The following is a 6,000-nucleotide window of genomic DNA, read 5'->3' as shown; positions in this document are numbered from 1 at the left end:
GGATTGGGCTGCGACTGAACGCCGCCAAGTGCCGGTCTCTACACCTGTCTGATCGCCACCCCGTGGGTACACGGCCCACCTCATTCACCGTGGGTGGCGACCCGATTCCGGCACTTGGGGACTTCGAGGGGCACAGGTTCCTGGGCCGTCCAGTGGGGTTCAGGGTGCTACCGGACGAGACGACGGTCGACGAGACCATCCACCTAGGCAGAAAGCTGCTCTCCTCCATGCTCGCCCCATGGCAAAGGCTGGATGCCATAAAGACATTCTTGAATCCAGCCTTGAACTTTGCCATGCGGGTGGGCCTTGCCAGCAACGGAGAGTGGCAACGCCTGGACGAGGAGCTCCGCCCACTAATCAAGAAGACCCTGTACGTGCCGGTCAGAGCTTCCAATGAATATTTGTACGGAAGCTCTCAGGTTGGCAGTGCAGGCATCCCACTTGCAGCGGAGCTCAGCGACATCTGCCGGGTGGATGGAGCCTTCAAGCTACTGACGTCGACTGACTTGGAGGTCCGGGAGCGTGCGGCAGGGGACCTAGAGGGCGTCGTGTCAAGGCAGCTAAGACGACCCGCGAACACCGAGGACATGGAGGCCTACCTCTCAGGCGAGACGGAGGGCGACTTCCGACAAACGTCCACACAGGTCCAGACTGTGTGGACGGAGGCCCGGAAAGCCTCCCGTCGCCTGGGAGCTCTTGGAGCATGGAGCCCGCATCAACTGCGGAGAGGCCTCTGTGTCAGCGAGGAACCGCCACAAGCTGGTCAAGACCATCCGGGCGCTCCTCTCCACCGAAAGGGACAGAGCTCTGCATGACAAACCAAACCAGGGCAAGGCGATGGTGTGTGTGGTGGCCGACCCGGCAAATTCACACTTCATGAGGTCCGGCCGCTACACCCGCTTCATTGACTGGCGCTTCGTGCATCGAGCCCGACTACATTTCCTCCCCCTCAATGCCACAAGACTCTGGGCACCCGCAGCCGACAAAAGATACAGGCGCTGCGGGTACGGGGAGGAGACACTGCCGCATGTACTCTGCCATTGCATGCGGCAGAGTCAGGCCATGACGGAGCGTCACAACACCATCGTCGCCAGAATAAAAAAGGCTGCATTGGGGAGGTTTACAGTTATTACAGAGAACCAGGTCGTGGGCACTACATCACTCAAGCCCGACCTGGTACTGGCCCGTGGAGAGGAGGCACTGATCCTGGACGTCTGCTGCACTTTCGAGAAATGGCTGCAGGCGTTCCAGGACGCCCGGAAGGCTAAGGAGGAAAAGTACGCCCCTGTACAGCGTCATCTCCTCCGGCGCTTGCAACGCGTGATGGTGGACGCGGTGGTTGTCGGCTGCCTTGGCACCTGGGATCAGGGGAACGATCGCGTGATGCGCAGGCTGTGCAGTAGCTCATACCTATGGACACTCAAACGCCTGTGCATCGGCGACACCATCAGCGCCTCTACAAAGATCTTTAGAGCCCATATAGGCACATCTTAATGAACTTATATTTTTAGAGAAGCGATTATTGCCAGGTTTTACACCTTTGCAGTTTTAGCCTTCTATTACTAACACCACTAACTAGTTTTTTTAGTCATTTGTTTGCGTTTTTAGATTATATACCTTTTATCCGTTTCTTCCTTGGTTCTGTAACACATATTTTAGATGTATTGTAACTAGCACAATGAAAAACTCTGTAGTATCTGAGTCGTCTGGACCGATGTGCGGCTGAAGCCTGCAGGTCATTCCCTGGGCCTGGTATCCGCTCCCGATGACGTGAGAGACGGCAACTTTTCTTTCTTTTTTTTCCTTTTGCTATTAAAGTTATAGGTTAAATAACAGTCCGATTAATTCCTTCAAGACCGGCTGTTCATTTTTTTCCTCAGCCGTGTCGTTTATTCAAGGCTCTCGAATAGTTCAAACAAATAATTTTATTTCAAAGTAAAACACATCCCGTCAGAATGCTCAATAACTTGCTATCTATGGCTCGTGGCAGCTTAATTTTTTCGAGAATTTGGGTCTCATTCCAGTTGCGTTAGGCGCATAAAGGGCGTGCAACAGCATTAAGTAAACACAGCACTGGCGGCTCGGTAGCGGGCATTCAAGCGTTCTTCTGTTTTTGAACGTTTTCTGCCGAGTCGCCATGTCGCTGTGTAACATTTTCCGCCTGTTTTGCAGTTCCCGCCGCGCAACCCCGCGAAGTGCAAGTCACTGCACCTCTCCGGAAAGACACCCGTGGGGACAAGACCTACGACCTTGACGGTCTACGGCACCCCAATCCCGTCAATCAGTGACTTCGAGGCAGACACCTTCCTCGGGCGACCAGTCGGGTTCTCGGTACTACCGGACCAGGCAACCGTGGACGAAGCCATCAACGTGGGTCGTCGCCTGCTGACCGCGATGCTCGCCACGTGGCAGAGATTGGACGCCGTTAAAGCATTTGTATTTGCGGCGCTCCACTTTGCCATGAGGTGTGGCTCCCTTGGTAAGGCAGAGTGGTCTCGCCTGGACACAACGCTTCGCCCACTCATCAAACGGACCCTCTACCTGCCTGCCAACGCTGCTAACGGCTACCTATACGGTAGCTCGGCAGCGGGTGCCAAGGGCATTCCTGTGGCGGCAGAAATCAGTGACATCTGCAGAATTGACAATGCTTTCAAACTTCTTTCCTCTTCAGACACTGAAGTCCAGGACCTGGCACTGCAGGCGCTGATCGTCGTGACATGCAGGAGGTTGAGGCGCATTGCAGAACCGGGTGACATGGACGCCTACCTGAGCGGCGAGACTGAGGGTGACTTCCGGGCCATGGCGACCCAGCTCCAGTCCGTGTGGACGGAGGCCCGCAAGGCTTCTCGGCGTCTTGGTGTCACCTGGTAAAACGGAAAGGACGGCCCCCGTATCTCCAGGGGTGACATAACACTTGGCCCGAGGAAACGTACTAAGGTGGTGAAGACACTCAGGACGGCACTGGCAAACGCACGAGATCACGATCTCCACCAAAAACCCAGCCAGAGGAAAGTGATGGAGTGCGTTGCCGCCGACCAGAGCAGTTCCCACTTTGTACGTACCGGCCAATTCACGAGGTTTGCCGACTGGCGTTTCGTTCACCGGGCCCGACTCAACGTCGCTCGCCTGAAGGCAGCGAGACCATGGGCTCCGGCCATGGAACAACGGTGTAGGATTTGTGGCGGTCAACCGGAGATCCTGCCACATGTCCTGTGTCACTGCATGACTCACAGTCAAGCATACACCAACCGCCACAATCAGATCGTGCACCGAGTCAAAGCCGCTGCCTCCGCCAAGTTCACTGTCACCCACGAGAATCGACCAGTAGGTAACACTAATCTCCGTCCTGACCTTGTGCTTTGCAGGGGCGAGGAGGCGATCATCATTGATGTAACCTGCCCGTTCGAGAACCGGTCTGCAGCCCTGAACGCGGCCCGCCAGGGGAAGGAGGAGAAGAACCAAACAGGCCGGGAATACCTGCTGCGAGAATTCAAAAAGTGACCGTGGAGGCCATCATCATCGGGGCACTTGGATCGTGGGATCCCCAAAACGACCGGGTCATGCGCCGCTTCTGCAGCCGCAAATACCTGCGGCTGTTCAAGAAACTTGCCGTGAGCGAGACAATCGCAGCATCACGAGACATCTAGGCAGCGCACATCACAGCCAAGTGAAGAAGAGCACTAGGTAGACACACACTACACCAACACACACTTCTATGCCAGCACAAAAACTTCCAAAATACCCAACAAACACTAGACAAACACACACCTCCATGCCTGCCCAGAAACTAACACCAAACTCTAGTAAATTCACATCAATAAAACCATCTTTCATGGGGAAAATGTAACAACCATTTTTTCAAAAATCTCTGTAGTGTCTGAGTCGTCTGGACCGATGTGCGGCTGAAGCCTGCAACCCTGGGCCTGGTATCCGCTCCCGATGACGTGAGAGACAGCAACTTTTCTCTGTTTTTTTCCTTTTGCTATTAAAGTTATGGGTTAAATAACAGTCCGAATAATTCCTTCAAGACCGGCTGTTCATTTTTTTTCCTCAGCCGTGTCGTTTATTCATGGCTCTCAAATAGTTCAAACAAATAATTTTATTTCAAAGTAAAACACATCCCGTCAGAATGCTCAATAACTTGCTATCAATGGCTCGTGGCAGCTTAATTTTTTCCAGAATTTGGGTCTCATTCCAGTTGCGTTTAGCGCATAAAGGGCGTGCAACAGCATTAAGTAAACACAGCACTGGCGGCTCGGTAGCGGGCATTCAATCGTTCTTCTGTTTTTGAACGTTTTCTGCCGAGCAGCCATGTCGCTGTGTAACATTTTCCGCCTGTTTTACACTTCCTCGTAATTTCACAATTTGACTGTTAGTGAGGAGAGCCCTATCTGGTGTCTGAACGACGCCAAAGCCACACCAGAAGTTGCCTTAGTGCACGCGTAAGGCGAGACGCGGCGCTGGCAACGTTAACTCACTTTGATGGTCCGGATTCCGGCACTACTATGTTCTTAACAGTCCTTTCCTGCAAAGTATGGCTTGCGACCCCTCGCGCCCTCTGTTTTTTTCACTTAAGGCGCTGAACACTTGGTTAAAATGGTTCTGCTGCCACTGCTATTAGAGCAAAAAAATGGGGGGGGGGGGGAATAATAAGAATTAAACAATCACGCACTGCTGCCTCCTACACGAAGCCTAAAATTATTTTTCTTTCCTTTCCTTTTCCCTTCATTTTTTTATGGCTACATTTAAACAGGCTCGTCTTCCTCCAAACCGCCACGCAAAGGCTACATTCCATAAAATAACTGAAGCTTAATCTTGCCCTTATCTATTTTTTTATTATTAGATATCAGGGCATATAATTTTGCGTCCACCCACGCGTCGTGGGGCGGACCTAGGGGGAATACATAAGCCAGGCATTTGCGTTGGCAGTCTCAGTCTACTCTGTTTTGCAACACGCTGGAGTCGTCTGGACCGATGTGCGGCTGAAGCCTGCAGGTCATGCCCTGGGCCTGGTATCCGCTTCCGATGACGTGACAGACAGCAACTTTTCTTTCTTTTTTTTTCCTTTTGCTATTAAAGTTATGGGTTAAATAACAGTCCGATTAATTCCTTCAAGACCGGCTGTACATTTTTTTCCTCAGCCTTGTCGTTTATTCATGGCTCTCGAATAGTTCAAACAAATAATTTTATTTCAAATTAAACACATCCCGTCAGATTGCTCAATAACTTGCTATCTATGGCTCGTGGCAGCGTAATTTTTACGAGAATTAGGGTCTCATTCCAGTTGCGTTAAGCGCATAAAGGGCGTGCAACCGCATTAAGTAAACACAGCACTGCCGGCTCGGTAGCGGGCATTCATGCGTTCTTGTTTTTGAACGTTTTCTGCCGAGTCGCCATGTCGCTGTGTAATTTTTTCCGCCTGTTTTACACTTCCTCTTAATTTCGCAATTTGACTGTTAGTGAGGAGAGCGCTATCTGGTGTCTGAAGGACGCCAAAGCCACACCAGAAGTTGCCGTAGTGCACGCGTAAGGCGAGACGCGGCGCTGGCAACGTTAATGGTCCGGATTCCGGCACTACTATGCTGTTAACAGTCCTTTCCTGCAAAGCATGGTTTGCGACCTCTCGCGCCCTCTGTTTCTTTTTCCTTAAGGCGCTGAACACTTGGTTAAAATGGTTCTGCAGCCACTGCTATTAGAGGAAAAGAAATGGGGCGGGGGGAATAATAAGAATTAAGCAATCACGCACTGTTGCCTCCTACACGTAGGCTAAAATCATTTTTCTTTCCTTTCCTTTTCCCTTCATTTTTTTTTATGGCTACATTTAGACAGGCTCGTTTTCCTCCAAACCGCCACGCAATGGCTACATTCCATAAAATAATTGAACCTTAATCTTGCCCTTATCTATTTTTTATTATTAGATATCAGGGCATAGCATTTTGCGTCCACTCACGCGTCGTGGCGCGGAGCTAGGGGGAAACATAAGCCAGGCATTTGCGTTGG

General features: G+C 51.5%; 2 pseudogenes; both read left to right on the top strand.

Moving 5' to 3' along the window:
- Positions 1-227: 227 nt before the first annotated feature.
- Positions 228-1,494, top strand: LOC142567788 (uncharacterized; annotated as a pseudogene).
- Positions 1,495-1,678: 184 nt separating this feature from the next.
- Positions 1,679-3,671, top strand: LOC142567786 (uncharacterized; annotated as a pseudogene).
- Positions 3,672-6,000: the final 2,329 nt, after the last annotated feature.

Source organism: Dermacentor variabilis, unplaced genomic scaffold (genome assembly GCF_050947875.1).
Source record: "Dermacentor variabilis isolate Ectoservices unplaced genomic scaffold, ASM5094787v1 scaffold_14, whole genome shotgun sequence".
NCBI classification, from domain to species: Eukaryota; Metazoa; Arthropoda; class Arachnida; order Ixodida; family Ixodidae; genus Dermacentor; species Dermacentor variabilis.
The sequence above is the reverse complement of the archived record's forward strand: the minus strand, read 5'-3'. Positions and strand labels throughout refer to the sequence as shown.